The sequence below is a fragment of the Mustela nigripes genome, chromosome 8 (genome assembly GCF_022355385.1).
Source record: "Mustela nigripes isolate SB6536 chromosome 8, MUSNIG.SB6536, whole genome shotgun sequence".
In the NCBI taxonomy this organism is placed as follows: domain Eukaryota; kingdom Metazoa; phylum Chordata; class Mammalia; order Carnivora; family Mustelidae; genus Mustela; species Mustela nigripes.
The window spans coordinates 27,255,291-27,280,097 of NC_081564.1; the positions used below are offsets into that span (position 1 = coordinate 27,255,291).

The following is a 24,807-nucleotide window of genomic DNA, read 5'->3' on the forward strand; positions in this document are numbered from 1 at the left end:
TCTTCTAGTCTTCAGATGCATTTTTGTTGTATAACAAAGTGCAAATAGCCGCAAAATACAAAGCCATATTTTAACCATCCTCCCCCCTACCCCATCCAGCTTGTTCTGTTTTGTTTCCTCATTGCAAATATGCTTAAACCCTTGGCAGCAAATCCAGCATTTACTGGTTTAACATTCTAGGCTCTAGGGAAGCTCTCCAGGCTGAAATCCAAGGACACGGCAGCTGGGGTGAAGAAGGCTGGAACTGGAACATTTTTTGCTTTTTTTCCCCCTCCTCTGGGTAATGGAAAATTTTGGGTCAGCCCCGTGAGTCAATGAACCTATTCCCCCCTTGTTATTTGAAGGAAAAGGCAGCATAAACTTTTAACTTCTTTGGCCCTTCCAAAGCTTACCTTTGAGAATATTGGGGAGGGGGGGTGCTTTCTATTCCTGATGCCAGCAGGTGGGTCTGAGGGCCCAGATCAGTCAAGAGAAGCCTTGGCTTCAAGCAGGATGGAAATCGAACAGAAGAAGCCAGCAGGAGGTGAGAGCAGAGTTGACTGAAGGTAGAGAGAGCAGGTAACAGAGTGGGTGTCAAGAAAACTCCGAGAGGAGGGAGTTTCTCCTATGTACAGAGTCTGGGGTTTGGGGGTTTTTTGTCGTATCTTTTTAAACATTTTATTTCTTTATTCAAGAGACAGCTCAAGCAGGAGGAGTGGCAGAGGGAGAGGGAGAGGCAGGTTCCCTGCTCAGCGGGAGCCCTATGAGGAACTCCATCCCAGGACCTCAGAATTGGGCTCCCGGGTGGCTCAGTTGGTTAAGCAACTGCCTTCAGACCAGGACCCCAGAATCATGACCTGAGCCGAAGGCATACACCCAGCCAACTGAGCCACTTACTTAGGTGCCTGAGCCTAGTTTTTATTGGGGATGGTGATCTAGTGTGTGTTTCCTCTCAGGCATCCAGGAACCACTTAGAACAAAGACAAGGGACCAGGTGTCATTCCTTGGAGCAGAAAGGTCCTGGCATTGGTGTCTAGCTCGGGTAGTCTGGGATACGCAAAGGATAGCCTCCTCCAGCCATTCTCATCGGGTCCCTCTTTAGGTATTGTTTATCCTAGAGAGAACTCTTAACTCCTTGTCCCATAACTCCATGTCCCATAACTCCATGTCTGCTATTTGCAAGGCATGTGTAAAGTGGGGTTCTGGGATACAGGCTCCAGCAAGAATAGAAGCAGGAAAAAGCAGGTTTGGGCGGAATCCTCCAGTTTCCCTGTCTCACTCCCACCTGGAGAAGGGAACAAACACTAGGGGCATCACCCAGGCTGGATTTTGTTTCCTCTTTAGTCTATCAGGAGTGGCTAACAACAGCCTGGGGGGGTGGGGGGCAGGGTTACCATACCAGGTTCCTTCCTTCTTCCTTTTCTCAAACAAATGCTTTCACCTTCTTTCAGTGAGTCAGGCTGCTCTTGAGAATCCCAAACCCACCTCCCTTTTTTGGAGAACTGGGCATGAAAACTTTTTCCTTCATGATGAGCCCAGAGACTTGGTTCCTGGACCTGTTTCGAAGGTATAAGCAGACCTATAATTGTGTTCATCGCCTTATTATTAACTTAGCTCCACATTCTGTTTTGTTCTCTACTTAACTCTGCACCTCTTTTTTTTTAAAAGATCTTATTTATTTATTTGACAGACAGAGATCACAAGTAGGCAAAGAGGCAGGAAGAGAGAAAGGAGGGGAAGCAGGCTCCTTGCTGAGCAGAGAGCCTGACTCGGGGCTCGATCCCAGCACCCTGAGATCATGACCTGAGCCGAAGGCAGAGGCTTTAATCCACTGAGCCACCCAGGCGCCCCACCTCTGCTCCTTTTAACTTCATGCATGATCAATCATTCCTGTTGCCTTCTGGCCCTGGCTCCTTATTTACCCAGTCACCATGGGAACCTAAATGGGGACAGCAAGGTGGTGTTTATCTGGAAATTATCTCCTGAGCCTGATCACCTGATCATACCAGGTCCCTAATGGGGACTCATCGTCTTAAAGAAAGGCTACCTCCTTCAAGATTTCAAGAAAATCCTCACCCCCCTCTTATGGACATAAGCAGTCCACAACAGGGCACAACAGAACACAACAGGGCAAGGTGGCTTTGGGAATAATGCCCAGACTTCTCCCTGGGCTGCCTTTCTGATAGTAAAGCTTTACTTTGCTTCAAAACCCATGTCTCAGACATTGGTGCCCAAGTTTGGTCCGGTAAACAATGATGGTCATTTCTGTGTCTGTGTGTGTCTGACTATACCTGATTAAAACAAATCCTGCATGCCCTGTAAAATGTGCATATGTATGTGCGACAATGTGTGAGAGTGTTCAAGTATATATATATTGGTGGCGGTATCTGTGTGGCTTGAGTGTGTAAGAGCTTGTATGTGTGCATGTGTTGTGCACGTGGGTGGATGGCTACGGCTCTTTTTCCTCTAACTTGTCTGACTGCACGTGCCTGAAATTCTCCCCATAGAGAGGATCACTCTTTAGGGCTGAGTTAAATTCCTCAAATATTTACTGACACATCCGGCAAGCTCAAAAGCCTTCTGGGCTGCAAGGAGTCACAAAGAAGGCACCGATGTCCTCAGTCACTGAGTTGGGTTAGTAATTTATGCATTGTCCTTTCCAGGAGCCTCTTCAAAAATGCTTATTTCTGGGGTGCCTGGATGGCTCAATCGTTAAGCATCTGCCTTCAGCTCAGGTCATGATCTCAGTCCTGGGATCAAGCCCCATATCTCTCATTCCCCCTGCTTGTATTCCCTCTCTCGCTGTCAAATAAATAAATAAAAATCTTTAAAAATAAATAAATAAATGGGGTGCCTAGCTGGCTCAGTGGGTTAAAGCCTCTGCCTTCAGTTCAGATCATGATCTCAGGGTCCTCGGATCGAGCCCCGCATCCGGCTCTCTACTCAGCAGGGAGCCTGCTTCCCCCTCTCTCTCTGCCTGCCTCTCGGCCTACTTGTGATCTCTCTCTGTCAAATAAATAAATAAAATCTTTTTGCATAAATAAATAAATAGAATAAAAAATTCTAATTTCTGCCCAGAAAAAAGGGGGTGCCTGGGTGGCTCAGGTTGGAGTGTAAAGCTATTGATCTTGGGGTTGTGAGTTCAAGACCCAGGATAGGTGTAGATTAATTTAAAATATTTTTTTAGGACTGCCTGGGTGGCTCAGTTGATTAAGTGTCTGCATTTGGCTCGGGTCATGGTCCCAGGGTCCTAGGACTGAGTTCCACGTTGGGCTCCCTGCTCCGTGGGAAGCCCACTTCTCTTTCTCCCATTGCCTGCTGCTCTGCCTACTTGTGCTCTCTCTCTGTCAAATAAATGAATAAAATTTTTTAAAAAATAAAGCTTTGGGGTTTTTTGTAATAAAGATTCTATTTATATGAGAGAGAGAAACAGAGCACAAGCAGAGGAGAGGGGCAGAAGGAGAGGGAGAAGCAGACTTCCTGCTGAGCAGGGAATCCCACATGGGGAGTGATCCAAGCCAAAGGCAGACGCTTAGCCAACTGAGAACATGACCCAAGCCAGGGGCAAATGCTTAACCAACTGAGCCATCCAGGCGTCCCCAGATTAATGCCTTTATTTTAATTCTGGTTGGTTAACACAGTGTTATATTAGTTTCAGGTGTACAGTAGAGTGATTCAACACTTCCGTATAACACCCAGTTCTCAGCACCACAAGGGTACCCCTTAATCCCCAACACCTATTTCACCCACTCACCTCCCCTCTGGTAACCATCAGTTTGTTCTTTCTAGTTAAGAGTTTGTTTCTTGGGGGGTGGGAGGTTAGGGTACCAGGTGGTGGCACGGATTGCATGGAGCACTGGGTGTGGTGAAAAAATAATGAATACTGTTTTTCTGAAAATAAATTAATTAATTTAAATTAAAAATAAATAAATAAAAAGCCCCCCCCCAAAAAAAGAGTTTGTTTCTTGGTTTGCCTCTCTTTCTTTTTCCTTTTGCTGTTTGTTTTGTTTCTTAAGTTCCACATATGAGGGGCGTCTGGGTGGCTCAGTAGGCTGGGCATCTGCCTTCGGCTCAGGGTGTGGTCCCAGGGTCCTGGAATGGAGCCCTGTATTGGGCTCCCTGCTCCGTGGGGAGTCCCCTTTCTCCTCTCCTGCTCTCCCTGCTTGTGTTCTCTCTGTCTCTCTCTCTCTGTCAAATAAAGAAAGAAAGAAAGAAATCTAAAAAACAAAAAACCAAAAAATAATGCTTTTAAGTTCTGCATATGAGTGAAACAGTGTGGTATTTGTCTTTCTCTGACTGGATTATTTCCTGCAGCGTTATACTCACTAGCTCCATCCATGACTTTGCAAATGGCAAGGTTCCGTTCTTTCTTATATCATTCCAGAATAATATTCCAGAAGAGACATCCTTTTAAACACCTAGCTGAGTTCATAAAAAGAGATAAAATAAAAATTTAAAAATGAGGCAACCCTCCAGGGATGAAAATTAAGAGAGGATTGAAAGGTCAGTGTGGTTGGGATGGGAAACTTAAGCAGTGAGGACTCTAAGGATCCTTGTCTTTCTTGTGACCTAGAACCTTCAGGCCTGCACTCTGTGGAGATGTGGGACAGAGAGCCCACAAAGAGCCCGGGCCTCAGGAGCCTGCCCACTGATGGAAGCAGGCAACAGGGAAACTGTGTGTCTGGGCCTGGACTTTTGATAGAAACAGACAAGTCTCTCCTGAGAACTTGTAGCCCAAGCCTTGCCCTCATGGGTTTGGGGTTTCCTTATATACTCCTTGAACAAGCCAGAAAACCCCAAACTGACAAGTGAACTTTTAATGGTCTCAGACAGACTTCACTTTAAAGGCAGTTTTCTGAAGCCAATATAAATCCTTTTAGAAGGCATTGCCCATTCCCCAGCCAGGCTTCACAGGACCCTCACCCATAAAATCTAGATGCTTCTTTACCTCATTTCCAAGTCAGGGTCCCCAGGAGAAATAAGCCAGTCTGAGTAAGAGTCATGGTGAGATAAAAGGACCCTTCAGAGATTGGAATTATAAAATATAGAGGACAATAAGCATGCTGAAATATTTTAACAAAATAGGAGATGGGGGGGCGCCTGGGTGGCTCAGTGGGTTAAGCTGCTGCCTTCGGCTCAGGTCATGATCTCAGGGTCCTGGGATCGAGTCCCGCATCGTGCTCTCTGCTCAGCGGGGAGCCTGCTTCCCTCTCTCTCTCTCTCTGCCTGCCTCTCCGACTACTTGTGATTTCTCTCTGTCAAATAAATAAATAAAATATTAAAAAAAAAATAGGAGATGGGGTTTGGAACAGGAGCAAGGAGGGGATTCTGGCTGACTCAGGGGGTTAAACCACCAGCTACTCTTGGTTTCAGATCAGGTTCATGGTCTCAGGGTCCTGAGATAGAACACAGCCTTGGGTTCAACACTCAATGGGGGAGTCTGCTTGAAGATTCTCTCTCCCTCTGCCCTCCCCCTGACCTCTCTCTTTCTCTCTCAAATAAATAAATAAATCTTTTTAAAAAGGTCTCAAGATCTGTGCATGTGGATGGCGTCATCTGGAGTGTGAGTTGCTGCACAAGAGTATTGAAGACAATGGCTAAGGATAAACTAAGAGGTCAGAAGAACATATTTCATACAGCCAGCCAAAACAACTTGATGTCTAAAAGCAAAGCAAAACCAGTCATCACTAATCTTCAGAAAATAAACATCATGAATGATGAAAAAAGTCAACAGAGTGAATAAAGCTTTTGTAGATATACAGGAGGAACTCACATACTTTCTCAAAAGTTCTTTCCCTGGACGCCTGGGTGGCTCAGTTGGTTGGGCATCTGCTTTCAGCTTGGGTCATGGTCCTAAGGTGCTGGCATCGAGCCCCAAGTCAGGTTCCCTGCTCAGCTGGGAGTCTGCTTCTCCCTCTCCACCTGCTCATGCTCTCTCTCTTTCTCAAATAAATGAAAAAAATCTTAAAAAAAAAAAAAAAAAAAAAAAAGGAAAGAAAAGAAACAGCTGATTCCTTAGCAGTGTCATGAAAATGAATGAGTTAATGTTGATGAAGTGATGAGATTAATGGCCCAGTTGTAATACACTAGAGATACATCAAAGACCCTGCAAAAGACCAACAAATTAACAGTCTTATACAGTTTTGTTTAAGAAATCTCATTAATGGGGGCACCTGGGTGGCTCAGTGGGTTAAGCCTCTGCCTTCAGCTCAGGTCATGATCTCAGAGTGCTGGGATCCAGCCCCACATCAGGCTCTCTGCTCAGCAGGAGCCTGCTTACCCCCTGTCTCTGCCTGCCTCTCTGCCTACTTGTGATCTCTGTCTGTCAAATAAATAAATTAAATTAAATTAAAAATAAATCTTGTTAATGTACAGGCATTGGCACATTTTAAAAACAAATGACATTAAAAAAAAAAACCATAAACAGATCTTGCTTATAATCTAGGAAAGTGGAATGTCAGAAGCCAACAAAATGTGATAAACTTAAAGGGCTAAAGCAGAAGGCATTTCACAAAATCTGCTCACTGAAATGGTCAATACAACTTACTTTATATCCTTCACTTTGTAAGTGGCAGTGGATGGGTGTTTGGATTAGAGGACACACAGAAAGACAGTTTCATGACAGTAAAAAAAAGACAAACAAGGGAGGAGCTATTGCCCAACTTTTTTTGTTTTCGATGGCCTTAGGTCTACTTTAACTTTCCTCTCATAAGGGGAGGGGGGGACCAGAAGGTTCAGAATTGGAAGAAATGCTGAAATCCCAGAATGTAATTACTTGGGGATGGAGGGGATTTGTGGGTATTAAATCACCTTTTCCCCTCGGGGGCGGGGGGTGGGGAAGATGAAGAAAAGACTTCTAAAAAAATAATTTAAAAATTTTTTGAAAGATAGAGTGGGGCAGGGTAGGGGAGGAAGAGGGAGAGAGAGAATCTTAAGCAGGCTCCATGCCCAGAGCAAACCCCCACACAGGGCTCCATCTCACAACCCTGAGATCATGAGCTAAGCTGAAATCAAGAGTTGGACATTTAACTTGAATGAGCCACCCAAAAAACCCCATGAATAAATAAACTTTAAAACAAGAGCAAGGAATGAAAGGCTATTGAAATGACATGGGAGACTTGAAAAAGAACAAAATAGGACTTCTAGGGGAGCCTAGCTGGCTCTATTGGTGGACTGTGCAACTCTTGATCTCAGGGTTATGGGTTTGAGCCCCATGTAGAGATTACTTAAAAATAACTTTCACAGTTACCTGGGTGGCTCAGTCGGTTAAGTGTCTGTCTTCTACTCAGGCCATGATCCCAGGGTCCTGGGATCCTTACCAATGTTGGGCTCCCTGCTCAATGGGGAGCCTGCTTCTCCCTCTCCTACTCCCCCTGCTTGTGCTCTCTTTCTCTCTCAAATAAATAAACAAAATCTTTAAAAAATAAAAATTAGGGGCGCCTGGGTGGCTCAATTGGTTAAGCGACTGCTTTCAGCTCAGATCATGATCCTGGAGTCCCAGGATCGAGTCCCACATCGGGCTCCCAGCTCCACGGGAAGTCTGCTTCTCTTTCTGACCTTCTCCTCGCTCATACTCTCTCTCACTGTCTTTCTCTCAAATAAATAAATAAAATATTTTTAAAATAAAAAATAAATCTTTGTTTTAAATGAGGACTTCCAGGGCGCCTGGGTGGCTCAGTTGGTTAAATGAGGACTTCCAGAAATTAAAAAAAAACAACAAAACAAAACATGGTAAGTGAACACAAAAATAGCTGACAAGAGAATTAAGGAAGTAAAAGATCTGAGAAGTCACTCAGGAAGTAGCACACAGAGAGAAAAATATTAAAATTACAAAAGAGAAGTTAAAAGAGAGGATCATAGAATGAGGTCTAACATATGCCCAACTGAAGTTCCAGAACGAGAGAGGAGGAGGAAAGAAAAGAGGTAATACTAAAGATATGGAGGCTGAGAATTTGGCAAATTAATGAAAGACATGAATTCTCAAATTTAGGAAACACAATGTATTAAGTTCCTGGGGCCAGTGTAATGAAGTACAACAGACTATATGGCTTAATCCACAGAAATTTACTTTTTTTCTTTTAAGATTTCTAATTTATTCATTTGAGAGAGAAAGTGTGAGCCAGAGAGAAGAGAGCAGAAGGGAGGGGGAGAGAGAGAAGCAGACTCCACACTGAGCAGGGGGCCTGACTCGAGGCTCCATCCCAGCGATGAGGGAACAGAAGGCTGGCCGAGGACAAAGCAAGAGCTGAAACCCTGCAACTCCTGGGTGGGACATATGTGACACTCTTTAGGAATCTCTCAACTATTCTTTTTTTTTTTTTTTTTAAGATTTTATTTATTTGACAGAGATCACAAGTAGGCAGAGAGGCAGGCAGAGAGAGAGGAAGGGAAGCAGGCTCCCTGCTGAGCAGAGAGCCCGATATGGGGCTCTATCCCAGGACCCTGAGATCATGACCTGAGCCAAAGACAGAGGCTTTAACCCACTGAGCCACCCAGGCGCCCCTCCAAGGTTTGCTTGGATGATGAATTAAATTCATTGGACATCTAGGTCTTTCAAATAGAATTAAATGCTTAGTCACTGATCACTGGACATAGGTTTACACTTTTGACTAACTGCAAAGAAACTAAGAATATTTAAATCTGTTGGTAAACATGTTTTGTGTTTAACTGATTCACAAATTTGCCATCTAAAGAATTCTGTTGTAACAGTTCCCAATTGATTAACATGTTATGCCTGGGGCACCTGGGTGGCTCAGTGGGTGAAGCCGCTGCCATCGGCTCGGGTCATGATCTCAGGGTCCTGGGATCGAGTCCCGCATCGGGCTTTCTGCTCAGCAGGGAGCCTGCTTCCTCCTCTCTCTCTGCCTGCCTCTCTGTCTACTTGTGATCTCTCTCTGTCAAATAAATAAATAAAATCTTAAAAAAAAAAAAACAAACCAACATGTTATGCCTGAGTTTTCACATCTGAGAGACCACCAAGGAGCCAACCCCAATGTTAAACACATGAAGGTTTATTCAGCAAGCTTAAGCTTGGGCCCAAGTATACCCGACACAGCAGAGTAGGGACTTGGACCCCGAACCAGACTACAGTCTGAGTTTTTAAAGGCAGAGTAGGGGTGGACTCAGCAGTGGGTGAGGACAAAGGAGGTGTTCAGAAAGGGGTATCAGGGGAAAGAAGACTGTCAGGATATTGGAGGCCTGGTTATTATCAAGCCAAGGCCATTTTTCCCTCTAATGAGGCACTAACATGAAGACAGTTGGGAGTTTCCTGGTGGAATGTCACATTCCTCCTATCAAGTGTCCTTGTTAGTGAGATTTAGCACTGGGACATTTGTAAACCAAGGGAGACTCCTGTCTTGCAGGATTGTGATTTCAGCAAGTTAACTATTTGTTTTTCTTTTAGGGCAGCCAGGGGTGCCTGAGGAATGTCACACATATTACTGAGGGGAGCGGGTGGAGAGGGGGTGCAAGGTGCCAGCTCTTGCTTTGTCAAGATGGCTGTACTTATGTGAGGGCTGGACTCAAGGTGGGTACAGCCTTATTTTTCTTGGTCTCCACAAATACTTAACTGACTAGAGACTAAGGTATTCTAAGAATACAAAATTCTAACTGTAACTAAGACTAATGGAAATAAGGGAAACAATTCTATGTGGAAAAGTAGATACGTAAGAAAGATAAGGAATGGGAACACATTTTGTTAAAGATAAAAAGTAATTTTGTCCTACTAAATGAGATGGTTGTTTGGAAAGAAATGGCTTGGGACACAATCTGAATGCAAAAGAAAGTTAGATGGTTTGTGAAGGGAAATCTTCAGAAAAAGGAATCTTTGGTGTGGTCAGGACAGACTAAGATTAAAACAAATGGGTTTTAAAGTGACTTGGGGGATGCCTGGGTGGCTCAGTTGGTTAAGCAGCTGCCTTCGGCTCAGGTCATGATCCCAGCGTCCTGGGATCGAGTCCCACATCGGGCTCCTTGCTCCGCAGGGAGCCTGCTTCTCCCTCTGACTCTGCCTTCCACTCTGTCTGCCTGTGCTCGCTCTCGCTCACTCGCTCTCTGACAAATAAATAAATAAAATCTTTAAAGTGACTTGATATGAGATTGAAATTCTCTCTGTTCAAAAAGACAGTATTCTTAAATTAATAATCTGTCAGCAATAAAATGAACAGTTTCCTCTTTGCCTGTCCAGAAAAACTATTTTCCACATTTTGCCCATATCAGGTCTTTAACATCCCTAATTATATTTAGGCATGTGCTTTAGAACTTTGTAAGATTTGGGGCTCCTGGGTGGCTCAGTGGGTTAAGCCCTCTGCCTTCAGCTCAGATCATGGTCTCAGGGTCCTGGGATGAAGCCCCACATCAGGCTCTCTGCTCAGCATGAAGCCTGCTTACCCTTCCCTCTGCCTACTTGTGATCTCTCTCTGTCAAATAAATAAATAAAATCTTTTTAAAAAACCTTTATAAGATTTTGGCAAATGTTGACAAGATTTAAATCATAAATGAAATCTCTTTAACTCATTATGCTTTTTCTTGGTATGCTAAGTTACTCAGGAAGTTCAGCTAAAAAAAAAAAAAAATAAACCTTGGGTTACATTTGGGTAAAGGCTATAACTATTCTAGGGATTCTGTGTATTTCCTAAAGTTTTAATGGTGTTTTTGTTTTTAATATTTTATTTATCTATTTGACAGACAGAGATCACAAGTAGGCAGAGAGGCAGGCAGAGAGAGGGGAAGGGAAGCAGGCTCCCTGCTGAGCAGAGAGCCTGATGCAGGGCTCGATCCCAGGACCCTGGGATCATGACCCGAGCTGAAGGGAGAGGCTTTAACACACTGAGCTACCCAGGCACCCCAAGTTTTAATGTTTTGATAGATCACCATTTGATATTGTAATTATTGAAGTGTTAATGTGTCAATGGGTCCCAGGATAACTTGAGTTTCCTTGTCTACAGTATCATAGTGAACTGGAATCAGATCATTAACAATGTTCATTTCTGAGTCTTTTTGTCATTTATAATTATTCTAATTCTCTTGTAAAATTAGTTTTATCTTAAAGGAGATTCATAAAAAGGGCTTTGAGGACAACACAGGTATTCAGTATCTTTAAGATCAGAACTGAAATGGGTAAGAATTTCCAGAACTAACAAAAGCTGTATCCAAACTAAACCAGAATTAGTAACATGGGACTAACAGAACTGTAAGATTATAGTGTTATGTCTCTTATTTTAGACGTTGCTCATTTTCTAATGTTTACTCTTCCAGACTAAGAAAAATTGTACTTAGGTTGTCAGTGACTTACAGAAATGTAAAAATACTCATTTGACTTGTAAACAAATCAAAGCATTCAACTTTTCTCTCTATCTGAACCCTCTGAAACTCGAAAGGTCTCAGTAAGTATTCTTCCATGGCAATCAGTCATTTGCAACAGTGTAATAAGAATCTGTTCTCCTCCTAACTTTTAGGACACCATTGGAAACACTGGTTATTTTACCAAGGCTTTGACTGGAATGTCATATTTGAGAAAGACATGTAGACTCAGATATGACAGACAGCTTTAAGGAACTAAGGTTGACTTCAGAAAACCTGGAGCCATAAAGCCCCTTGGAACCGTTGGCCTGCTACCTCCCTTACAGAGTTCCCAGCAGCCTCACCAGTTGAGTAAAGAATGTCACTTCCTGGCAGGTGCAGGAACCTCAGGATACTTTGGAGACCTCAGGAAGAAGAATTTGCCCAAATCCTCAGGTATTGCAGGCATGTCTGATGGCAAGTAACTTGGCTTGGCTTCTGGCCTGTAGAGGCTACTAAAAGTTCAACCTAGAGATTGCTTATAAGAAGCTCCAGCAAAGCAGATTATAAAAGATCTGTATGATCACTCACTGTTCTTGCAGAGCTTATGGAAACAATTAGGCCAAATCTGTTTAAGCTGGGCTTTTTTTTTCCAGATAAATTAGTCCTAACGTCCCAAGTTTTTCATCTGAGAGACCACCAAGGAGCCAAGCACCGATGCAATCACATGAGGGTTTATTTGACAAGCTTAAGCTTGGGTCCAAGTATACCCAACACAGCAGAGTAGGGACTTGGACCCCAAGGCAGATTACAGTCAGAGTTTTTAAAAGCAGAGTAGGGGTGCGCTCAGCAGTGGGTGAGGACAAAGAGGGTGTTCAGAAGGCCTATCAGGGTAAAGAACACTGTCAAGATACAGAAGGCCTGGTTACTATCACGCCAAGGCTGTGGTTTTTTTGTTTGTTTGTTTGTTTTTTTACCAGCATGAAGACAATTGGGAGTTTCCTGGTGGAATGTCACATTCTTGCTATCAAGCATCCTTGTATTCTGGGCTCTGTTATTAGGAACTAGCTGACCACATTTCACTGGTTTCCCAGACTTGCTTCTAAGTAAGTTTTTCGGGGTGGGGGGGCCAGGGTCAGTTTAAGTTTTACTGCACAAACAACAAAATGGCTTTTAACCAAGATGGAGTTGCTTTGGCTAAATAGGTCCTTACACTAATTTGGCTATCTTTGGAAATGAGGGTTATTTTAGAGAGAAACATGTTTTAATAACACAACTTTGTGGATATTCTAGATTTGATTGTCTTTAAATGTTTGTTGTTTACCTAAGCTAGACAACTAGAAGTAAACTTAAGAGAAATTACCACAGTAACTCATATATAGACAATCTTCTGCTGATTGTTCTGTGGGGATAATAACAGAACCCCATGGCACATGATTATTAAACAGCTGAAAAATGGGATTGATTCCTCAACAATTGTATAACTCTACTATCACGTTGACCAATTCTGTGGGGCTAGGATAACTGTCTAAAAGCCAGCATACCCCACTCCATAGGATTATCTATGGACTTTCTATATGATTGGATCGGATGATGCATGTGGGACTCCCCTTCCCTCTTGACAAGTTTTCTCCCACTTGCCAGTAATCCTCCATAATCAGGATATTGTTAAGTCTGGACCACTCAAAGGGCTTCTTAATGGTTTCATCCCTTAGTCATATTTATCCTAGAAGCCACCTCTTTTGAGTTATAGTTGCAAACAAATGAGTTAGCGAAGCATAGAACAGCCCTCCTCATAAAAGGAGCTTCAGAGCTCACTATGGGACAGTCCCTGACTATAATCACGTCACATCAGATCCAGATTTATCTCAGAAACCAAAGGCCACTAATGGATTGCAACTGCCCCTGAGAACAACGTATTACTTAAAATACAACCCCTGGAAGGTTTTACTAGTTACCAAGCACATTTAGATACAGCTTTAAGAAAAACACATACTGGCAACAGGCCTTTGGGGGAGAGGACGATATACGGCCTTGAGGCTGAGCAGCTGGGGATGCCTGGCTCGCTCAGGCAGAACGCCACCTGCTTCCCTTTTCTGCTATCTCCCCTTTCTCCTCCCAAAAGCACCTGTTGCTTGTTAGAGGAGTCCTCTGGATGTGCTTGTTTAACTATAAACTTTGCCCTCCTTCTTGTTTGTCTACAAGACATATGACTAATGTTTGACCTTCGTTGGCTCTTCTTTTGGTTATTGTTTCTACCCAATAAAAGTGAGACTGAGGACTTGCCCGGGGCAGCAGTCTTTTTGACTGTTGTCCCCTGCTCCCTTTCTCTTGCAGCTGACGTGTTTGTGCCTCGTTCTTCTCCCGTGCACCGACTGGAAGTGGCAATGGATGATGAAAGCCAACTTACTAAGTACTGGGCTGCACTTACGGATATGCCAGAAATAATACTTAAAACTTGTCAAACTTTAAACCTAGTTACCCATATGCCTGAACCTGACCATTGTACCTCTTTATAGAGCAAAAACTGTTCAGAGGTTATTGATGTTGCTTAATCTAGTTGGCCAGATTTAAGATGCCCCTGTTAAAAATCCAAATGACAGAGGCTCAGTGGGTTAAAGCCTCTGCCTTCAGCTCAGGTCGTGATCCCAGGGTCCTGGGATTGAGCCCTGCATCGGGCTGTCTGCTCAGTGGGGATCCTGCTTCCTCCTCTCTCTCTGCCTGCTTCTCTGCCTGCTTATAGTCTCTGTCTATCAAATAAATAAATAAAATCTTTTTTAAAAATTTTAAAAAAAAAGTCTCTGCCTTCGGCTCAGGTCATGATGGGATCGAGCCCCACATTCGGCTCCTTGCTCAGCAGGGAGCCTGCTTCTCCCTCCCCCTCTGCCTGCCTCTCTGCCTACTTGTGATCTCTATCTCTCTTTCAAATAAATAAAATCTTTAAAAAAATGACAGTTGGTTTACTGATGACCATAGTTCTCATGAAAAGAATAAGAAAAGCTGGGTATGCCATAGTGCTCACTAGCACTTTGCAATTGCTAAGCCTTAAAAATTAATACTAATACTGGCTCCAAATATGCTTTCCTAATCCTACATGTCCATGGAGCAATTTGGAAAAAAGCGGTTTATTATCAAGCCACAACTCCACAAATACAGCCCTAAATTTATTACTCTTAAGGCAGTACATCTACTTAAGGAGATAGCTGTAATTCACTTCAAAGGATGTCAAAGGATATGACCTTTGGAACCAATGAAAGTAATACAGGGTTTACACCAGGCCACTGATTTGGGCAAAAAGGCCATCGAAGTGACAAACTTCATAAAGGAAAATTGTCCCTAGATTTGGACTCCCTTGGTCCCTATGAAGTAGCAATGGACTGCCTTTTATTACACATTAAAAGATGGCCCTTCAGGGCGCCTGGGTGGCTCAGTGGATTGAGCCACTGCCTTCGGCTCAGGTCATGATCTCAGGGTCCTGGGATTGAGTCCCGCATCGGGCTCTCTGCTCATCGGGGAGCCTGCTTCCCTCTCTCTCTCTGCCTGCCTCTCTGTCTACTGTGATCTCTCTCTGTCAAATAAATAAATAAAATCTTAAAAAAAAAAAAAGATGGCCCTTCAAACTGAATAGCCCTTGATATCTTGACTGCAGCTACAGAAACCCAAAATTGGAGGACTGCCTCCTAATGGGACCCAATGATTATATGTCTCCTGTGTTCATGGTTTCCCCCAGGCTAGATAGGACACTGTATTCTGGGTTTTGCCTGGAATCTCGAATGCATTATTAAAACCATTACCAACCTGGCCAACCTTCCAGACCTTAAAAAGTGGTGAACTCCTTCTGTCTCATTGGTATGACCAACTAACATTCACTTTTGTTCCCCCTTTGGAACGGAAGGATATTTGGCACATGAAAGCTCTTACTAATAAGTACATGGTCAGCCCCAACTGATCTCGAAGTAGCATTTCTCTATTAAAATGCTATGGTAGGGACGCCTGGGTGGCTCAGTTGGTTGGACGACTGCCTTCGGCTCAGGTCATGATCCTGGAGTCCCGGGATCGAGTCCCGCATCGGACTCCCAGCTCCATGGGGAGCCTGCTTCTCTCTCTGACCTTCTCCTCGTTCATGCTCTCTCTCACTGTCTCTCTCTCAAATAAATAAATAAATAAAGTCTTTATAAAAAAAAAACAAAATAAAATAAAATGCTATGTTAAAAAAAATGCTATGGTAATACAAAAGTGTAAAACAGCTTTACAAAATAGAATGGCATTGGCATCGAATTTTTTTTTAAGATTTTATTCATTTATTTGACAGACAGAGATCACAAGCAGGCAGAGAGGCAGGCAGGGAAGGGGGGGAAGCAGGCTCTCCGCTGAGCAGAGAGCCTGACTCGGGGCTCGATCCCAGGACCCTAGGATCACGACCCAAGCCGAAGACAGAGGCTTTAACCCACTGAGCCAACCCAGGTGCCCCAGCATCAAATGTTTTAACTGCTACACAAGGTGGAAGTTGTGCAATCACAAAAACAAAGTACTATGTTTATGTTCCAGATTATCACAAAATATTTCTTGGGTTCTGATATACTCAAGTTAGCACTTTAAACAGTCCCTCTCTCCTTTAATGATTGATTAAACTCCCAGACTGGAAAAGGGTTTTTTGTCAACTAGCAAAAAACTTACTTGAGATTCATTTTCTTTTTGCTACGCTAACTATGTTTTGCTGTTTCTCCCATGTCTCCCCACCTGGCATCAACTCCTTCACTGCCATAACTTCCACTGATGATCCTTTCCACTTGGGAAGATCACCTGAGCAGTGTCCCTGGATTCAGCTTCCTCTGTCTTTCCTAACTCCCCTAGGCATTCCCCACCTGACCAGTGTTGACCCAAGAAGGTAGGGACAACTCTACACCCCCGTTCAGCAGGAAGATGTTACAGAAGCTGAGACCTTCACCTTCAATTACCTTAAAGATTTAAGGGTCAGAATTGTTCAGGAGGGAATGATGAGAGAACAGAAGTCTGGCTGACGACAAAGCAAGAGCTGACAACTTGCAACACCCCCCCCCCCCCACACACACTCCTAGGTGGGACATATGTGACACTCTTTAGGAATCTCACAACTTTTTTTTAAAGATATTATTTATTTATTTGACAAGTGATCACAAGTAGGCAGAGAGGCAGGCAGAGAGAGAGAGGAGGAAGCAGGCTTCCAGCTGAGCAGAGAGCCCCATGTGGGGCTCCATCCCAGGACTCTGGAATCATGACCTGAGCTGAAGGCAGAGGTTTTAACTCACTGAGCCACCCAGGCACCCCTCCCAACTTTTCTTAATAGCTTGCTTTGAAAAGGGCAGAACGACCTTGGCAATGGCAAGGCCTCTGGTATCCAGTATCTTGTAGGTCCTCTTCAGCTTATGAAAGTTCTGTTGAAACCTCCCTTTTCCTTACTTCCCCCACCCCCATGGTACATAACCTGCCATCTCTCAACCCTGGGGCAGCAGCCCTTTCTGCCCAAAGGTCCTCTCCCCTGCATTAATAAACCACCATTTTGCACCAAAGATGTCTCAAGAATTTTTTCTTGGTCATGGGCTCCGGACCTCACCCCACCAAACCTCACGTATGTTCTAAAATTTTGTCACTCCAGTCTCTGCCTCAGTCATCGCCTGTTGTTCTGTGTGTCTTCCCCTCATCCTCTCCCCCTTCTGTTCTCATCAAGACCCCCATTACACTGGGTTAAAGGCCACCCTCCTCCAGTATGACAGCATTTTATCTAATTATGCAGGGAAGACATTAGGGTTCTAAGCTAATGGCCAAGAAAGAATTCTTGAGACCTTTTTGGTGCAAAACAGTGGTTTTATTAAAGCACAGGGACAGGACCCATGGGCAGAAAGAGCTACACTATGGTCATGAGGAGTGGCCCATTATAGACTTTCAAGTTAGAAGGGTATTAGGCAGAGCATAAGTCTGTAAGGAATTTTGGAAGCAAGGTTTCCAGGACCTCGAGGGGCTAGCTGTTGGAAAAAGGTCATGTATTACCGTCTAACAAAACCTAAGTCATGAGACCCTGAAGATGTATATCGGTGAGCCATATGCTTGGAGGGTGATTGCCAACATGTAGCTATAAAGGAAATTTCTAAAGGAATTTTCTAAAGGATTTCTAAAATTAAAGTTCTAAAAGAACTTTTATATGTTAAAGTAGACTTTCAGGGGTTCCTGGGTGGCTCAGTGGGTTAAAGCTTCGGCCTTCTGCTCAGGTCATGATCTCGGGGTCCTGGGATAAAGCTGCATGGGGTGCTCTGCTCAGCAGGGGGCCTGCTTCCCTCTCTGCCTACTTAAAGTAGTTTTTCAGGACCCTGGGGGAGGAGAGTCAGTTGGGCAAGGATTGCCTTTTGCCCTTAGCAAAGTATTAACATTGAAACAGTTGAGTCCCTGGAGGAATGTTTCAAGGACTTGCCAGTGCGGGAGGTAGGGAGGTAGTAAGTTTTATGCCACATAAGTTTTTCCCACATAAATTACATCTGTGATAATTATACTTCAAAATAAAATCACACTCAGAGGTACTGGGAGTTAAAAAGTACTTTCAGAGGTAATTTAACATACCTTTTGGGGGGACACAATTCAACCCATAACACACAACAAATCTCAAGCAGGGTCAAAATGAATAAATCACACCTAGACATACTGTATGAAACTGTAGGATACTAAAGACAGGATTTTGAGACAGACAGAGGGAGGAAGGGAGAAAACACTGGCACTACGAAAACTAACTTCAAAAGCACCACAGGAATCCAGAAGACAGTGGAACCTATCTTTAAAATGCTGCAAGAGGGACACCTAGCGGGCTCAGGTAGTAGAGCAAGCAATTCTTGACCGTGGGGTGGTAAGTTTGAGCCTCATGTTGGGTGTAGAGGTTACTTGAAAGTAAAATCCTTATGGAGTGCCTGGGTGGCCCAATTTGTTAAGCATCTGCCTTTGGCTCAGGTCATCATCCCAGTGTCCTGGAATCAAGTTCTGCATGGGGCTCCCTGCTCAGTGGAGAGTCTGCTTCCTCCTTTCCCTCTGAAGCTACCCCTGCTTGTGCCCTGTTTTTTTCTCTGTCAAAATCTTCTTTAAAAAAAAAAAAAAGGCGGGGTGCCTGGGTGGCTCAGTGGGTTAAGCCTCTGCCTTCAGCTCAGGTCATGATCTCAGGGGTTGAGCCCCGAGTCTCGGGCTCTCTGCTCAGCGGGGAGCTCTCTGCTTCCCCCTCTCTCTCTGCCTCTCTGCCTGCTTGTGGTCTCTGTCTGTCAAATAAATAAAATCTTAAAAAAAAAAAAAAAAAGATACTGCCTTCACTATGTAAAATACAAATGCAAAAAGCAGGTATTTATAAAATATATTGTTGCTGCAAAATGAAGAAACCTTTTAGAATCTCTGAAAGATTTATTTGAGCCCAAATGAGGACAGTCGCCCAAGATACCTGATCTTCACAAGGAAGAGAGTGCTCCAGGGAAGAAACATTCGGTGTAGGGTTTTATTCGTTTTTGTTTTTGTTTTTACATAAAAAGTTACAAATCATTGGACAAAAGACATTTCAGAAAGTTAAAGACCTTATCTTAAGCTTTGATTCTGTATAAGGCTGAATGACTTCAGTCTCATGGGATTTCAAGGAGGTCTTATTACTTACATTTGAAATGAGTTGTTGGGCTTTTTTTTGTTTTGTTTTTAAGATTTTTTTTTTTTTTTTAAGAAGGATACATGTGGGGGTAGTGATGGGCAGAGGGAGATGGAGAAAGAGGGGGAGAGAAGCAGACTTCCTGCTAAGTGCAGAGCCTGATGCAGGACTGGATCCCAGGACCCACCCCCACCTGCCCCAGATAATGATCTGAGCTGAAATCCAGGGTCAGACACCCAACTGACTGAGCCACCCAGGTGCCCCCAAGAGGGTTCTTCTTTTTTGTCTTTTTTTATGTTGTTGTTATTTGTCAACAAAGTAGATGTACAGTGCGTGCTCTGGACAGAAATAGAGCCCCCATGTTTTGAAGTTTGGTCAAGTCATTCTGACCTTGGTAAAAGTTAACGTGTAGCTTACCTGAGACCCCAGGGGTAGGGCCCATAAACATTAGAAGGGCTGAGTCTGAGCAAAGATACACATTACTTTCATGGAGGAAGTTATAATAGTGTTTTGAAAGGCATTAACTTGACCTCAGTAAGTGGAAAAATATACTATGTTTATGGTAAAATGCTGATATCATGAAGATGTCATTTCTCTCCCAAGTAGATCTGTAACTGAAATGTAATCCCAATCAAAACTCCAACAGGATTTTTAAAGTAGGCCCCATGCCCAACGTAGGGCTTAAACTCAGGTGCCTGAGATCAAGAGTCACATGCTCCACTGACTGAGCCAGCTAGGCGCCCTGAGCAGGAAATTTCTTCAAATTTGATCAACCAGTTGTAAAACTTACAGAAAGGAACAGAGTCCAGAGTAGCAAAGACACTTCTGAAGACAAAGATCAAGATGGTAAGACTCATAGACAAAGGTATCAAGCTTTTCTATAAAGCAGCATCATTGAAAATTATAGCACCAGGCAGATGTACCAACAGAACAGTAGAGTCTAAACTTGACACATGACTGCGTAGTGGGGAAAGAATGGACTATTACATCAATGATGCCAGAACAGTCTACCCACCTGCAATTCAGATTGGCTCCTTATCTCATGTCCTACACACAAAAAAATTTTTTTTAAGATTTTATTTATTTGGGGGCGTCTGGGTGGCTCAGCAGGTTAAAGCCTCTGCCTTCGGCTCGGGTCATGATCCCAGGGTCCTGGGATCAAGCCCTGCATCGGGCTCTCTTAAAAAAAAAAAAAGATTTTATTTATTTATTTGACAGATCACAAGTAGGCAAAGAGGCAAGCAGAGAGAGGGGGCAAGCAGGCTCCCCACTGAGCAGAGAGCCCATAGGACCCTGAGATCATGACCCCGACCGAAGGCAAGAGGCTTAACCCACTGAGCCACCCAGGTGCCCCTCCTACACACAAACTAACCCAAGTGGATTAAATAACTGTATGTGAAGAACTTTAGTGGAGGGCGCCCGGTTGATTGGTTCACTCAGTTAGCATCTGCCTTGGCTCAGGTCACTATCCCAGCGTCCTGGGATTAAGTCCCCAGAGAGCCTGCTTCTCCCTCTCCTCCCCACGTGTGCTCTCTCTCTCAAATAAATAAATCTTAAAAAAAAAAAAAAAACTGGGGTGCCTGGGTGACTCAGTCATTAAGCGTCTGCCTTCTGCTCAGGTCATGATCCCAGGGTCCTGGAATCAAGCCCCGCATCATCAGACTCCCTCCTCAGTGGGGAGCCTGCTTCTCCCTCTCTCTCTGCTGTTCTGCCTGCTTGTGCTCTCTCGCTTTCTCTGTCAAATAAATAAATAAAATCTTTTTTAAAAAAGAAAAAGAAAAAACTTTCAGTAGAAACTACAGAATACTTTTATGACCTTGGGGGTAGGGGCAGAGTTCTTAAGTAAGACACAGAATGCCCAAATCATAAAGGAAAAGGTTGTTAATCACCTATATTACAATTTAGAATCTGTGCTTCAACAGGAAACCATCAAAATTCTAGAGAACACAGGCAGCATCCTCTTTGACCTTGGCATTTTTTTGTTTGTTTGTTTTTTAAAGTAGGCTCTGTGACCAGAGTGGAGCCCAGCTCGAGGCTTGAACTCCCAACCCTGAGATCGAGACCTGAGCTGAAATCAAGAGTTCGATGTCTGACCAACTGATCCATCCAGGTGCCCCAGCAACTTCTTACTAGACACGTCCCTGGAGGCAAGGGAAACAAAAGCAAAAATGAACTATTTGGGAGTTCATTGAAATAAAAAGCTTCTGCACAGCAAAGGAAACAATCAACAAAACTGAAAGATAGCCTACAGAATAGGAGAAGATATTTGCAGATGGCACATGTGATAAAGGGTTAGTATCCAAAATATATAAAGAACTTATCAAACTCAATACCCCAAACCCAAATAATCCAGTTACGAACTGGGCAGAACACATGAATAGACATTTTCCCAAAGAAGACCTCCAGATGGCCAACAGATACACGAAAAGATGCTTAACATCACTGATCATCAAGGAAATGCAAATCAAACCACAATGAGATACCACCTCACACCTGTCAGAACAGCTAACATTAGCAAACAGGAAACAACAGATGTGACAAGAATGCAGAAAAAGGGGAAACCCTCTGCACTGTTGGTGGGAAAGCAAACTAGTGCAGCCACTCAAGAACAGTAGGCAGGTTGCTCAAAAAGTTAAAAATAGGGGCACCTGGGTGGCTCAGGTCATGATCCCAGGGTCCTGGGATCGAGCCCCCCCCCTTGGGCTCCCTGCTCCAGGGAAAGCCTACTTCCCCCTCTCCCACTCCTCCTGTTTGTGTTCCTGCTCTCGCTGTCTGTCTCTGTCAAAGAAATAAAATCTTAAAAAAAAAAAAAAAGTTAAAAATAGAGCTACCTTACAAGCCAGCAACTTCAGTAGTAGGTGTTTACCCAAAGGACACAAAAACACAAATTCAAAGGGATACACGCATCCTGCTGTATATAGCAGCATTATCAACAATAGCCAAACTACAGAAAGAGCCCAAGTGTCCATCCACTGATGAGGATAAAGAAGATGTGGTGTAGACATAGATATAAATATAGATACTTCCGAATCAGATGTAGAGATGACTTAACAATAAAACCCTTAATTGAAAGATTTTATTTTTGGGACGCCTGGGTGGCTCAGTTGGTTAAGCAGCTGCCTTCAGCTCAGGTCATGATCCCAGCGTCCTGGGTTCGAGTCCCACATCGGGCTCCTTGCTTGGCACGGAGCCTGCTTCTCCTCCCTCTGTCTCTGCCTGCCATTCTGTCTGCCTGTGCTCGCTCTCGCTCCCTCTCTCTCTCTGACAAATAAATAAAATCTTTATAAAAAAAAAAATGTTTGAAAGATTTTATTTTTTACATCATCTGTATACCCAACGCAGGGCTCGAACTCACAACTCGGCAATCAAGAGTCATACCCTCCATGGACTGAGAGTTCCCCCTCCCCTCCAAAATAAAAATCTTTTTTTTTTTTAAGATCTTATTTATTTGACAGAGAGGTCACAAGTAGGCAGAGAGGCAAGCAGAGAGAGCTCTCATGACCTGAGCCGAAGGCAGAGGCTTAACCCACTGAGCCACCGAGAAGACCTAAAATAAATCTTTTTTTAAATTTCTGGGGTGCCTGGGTGGCTCAGTGGGTTAAAGCCTCTGCCTTCAGCTCGGGTCATGATCCCAGGGTCCTGGGATTGAGCCCTGCGTCGAGCTGTCTGTTCGACAGAAAGCCTGCTTCCCCCTCTCTATCTGCCTGCCTCTCTGCCCACTTGTGATCTCTGTCCACCAAATAAATAAATAAATAATCTTTTTTAAGTGTGATTTTTAAATTTTTAAAAGATTTTTATTTATTTATTTGACAGAAAAATGAGAGGTGGGGGAGGCAGGTTCCCCGCTGAGCAGAGAGCCCAATTCGGGGCTCAATATCAGGACCCTGAGATCATGACCTGAGCCAAAGGCAGAGGTTTAACCTGCTGAGCCACCCAGGTGCCCCAATAAATTAAAAATCTTTCTTTTTTTTTAAGATTTTATTTTTTTATTTGACAGAGAGAAATCACAAGTAGATGGAGAGGCAGGCAGAGAGAGAGAGAGGGAAGCAGGCTCCCTGCTGAGCAGAGCCCGATGCGGAACTCGATCCCAGGACCCTGAGATCATGACCTGTGCTGAAGGCATTAGCTTAACCCACTGAGCCACCCAGGCGCCCCAATAAATTAAAAATCTTAAAAAAAAAAGTATAAAAATTTCTGCCCCATCAAAACCAGGAATACAAGCCCCTGGCAGGCCCCACAATGAGATATGTGGCTCCCAGCTGCCTCTGATCAGAGTTAAGTAGCCCTTAGTTACTGTTTATTTTTTATTTATTTTTCCTTGGTTACCGTTTAAAGAAACCTTTAAAGTGGCCTCAGGAAATAACATGAAGTTGCCACTGAGAAAGTGTGTGGGATGCTATTCTACCTGAGGTCACTAACATAATGGGCTGCGTGTGCAAAAAATAGTCATTGTTTGCCACTTAGGAGCAGTCACAAGATGCATACCTTCCACTATTGTACTGGGAAAGTGACTGATGCAATCTGGCAACACGGTTTTGCAGTCCCAGGCGCTTATCACACCAAAACCAGACAGGGCAAGGCCAGGAGGGGCAAAACAATTCAGGAAAGAAATATTACAGCTGATCTAATCCCTCACTGAACTACCACAAGATGCTTTCCTGTGAATTTTCACCCTTTAAAAACCCCAGCTCTGGCGCCTGGGCGGCTCAGGTCATGATTCCAGGGTCCTGGAATTGTTGTGCCCAAATTCCGACACCCCCCCCAAAGACGACCACCAGAGTCCAGAGTCAAAGCCAAACAGTAAGGGTCGTTTATTACGAGTTTGAACCCGGACCTCCACGCACTCGTTGATGGTGACACTAAGAGGTCCCGAGCTCAGGATCACAACACCTTTTATACACTATTTTGGGGGAGGCAGGGACTTAGCATACATCATAGTATCTTGTAACAAATCACCACATACCGCGGGAAAATCAAACAGCAAGCAACTCTATAATCTGACTGGCACGCTACAGAGCGGGAAAAGGCTGGGAACAGATTTTGGTTAGGTCAAAGGGCTGTCATTCTTCACACTGCTTAGTTGGTGCCACCAGGGTATGTGTCATCTCAGGATTGGCCGAGGTCTTCCTGTCAAGCTGCGGGGCGCCAGATGGTTGTTATCTCTTGCACCCAGAGCCGGATGGGGGGTCCGGGAGCAGTCATTCTGTCAGGTTCAATTCTGGGCAGGGGATGTGTGGTTACAGAGTGCCTATAGAAAGTCTGCTGGTATTTTTCCATCTCCTCATGGGTTAGCAAGCGAAGGTACAGAAGCAGAAATAGCGGTAATGGTTATAATTTAGGCATCTCAGAATCCGGTCCCATATTGGGCTCCCTGCTCAATGGGGAGCCTGCTTGTGCTCTCTTTCTCTGTCAAATAAGTAAAATCTTTTAAAAAATGAAATAAAATAATGTTCAAGGTCTTGAGATAGCCTAGGCCAGGAGGACCCAGAAGACACAAAGTTACTAACTATAAGTTAGAGATAACCATAACCAGCCCTTTCTGCTCCTGTAAACAGGCTTTCCACCACAGGCTCCCTGCACTACTGTTCTTGACCAAAGCAGCCCCAGTACCCCCAGTTCCCCAAGTTCAAACCCACCCACCAGCAGTCAGAACTGGCCTTGGAACCTGACTTCCCGAAGTCCCTACAAAAGCCCTGTAACCACATTCCCCAGGGGGGGCCAGAACTTGGGTCACGAGCTCAGCTGGGTCGGCTGGGGTAAAATAAATCCGAGTTCTCTTCTCTGAGTGTCACTTGGTCTCTTGCAGGTCTTGTTGGTCTTCCGCCAACAGTACCAACTGAGACAGCCAGGCTTCCCTGAGACAAGCAGAAAACTTAAAGCTTGTTTTTCAAAGACCTGTTTCTCTC

The 24,807-nt window shown here is 44.0% G+C and overlaps 1 pseudogene; it reads left to right on the forward strand.

Annotated features, from left to right (window-relative positions):
* The first annotated feature begins 349 nt into the window (after positions 1-349).
* Positions 350-6,061, forward strand: LOC132023864 (ribosomal biogenesis factor-like; annotated as a pseudogene).
* Positions 6,062-24,807: the final 18,746 nt, after the last annotated feature.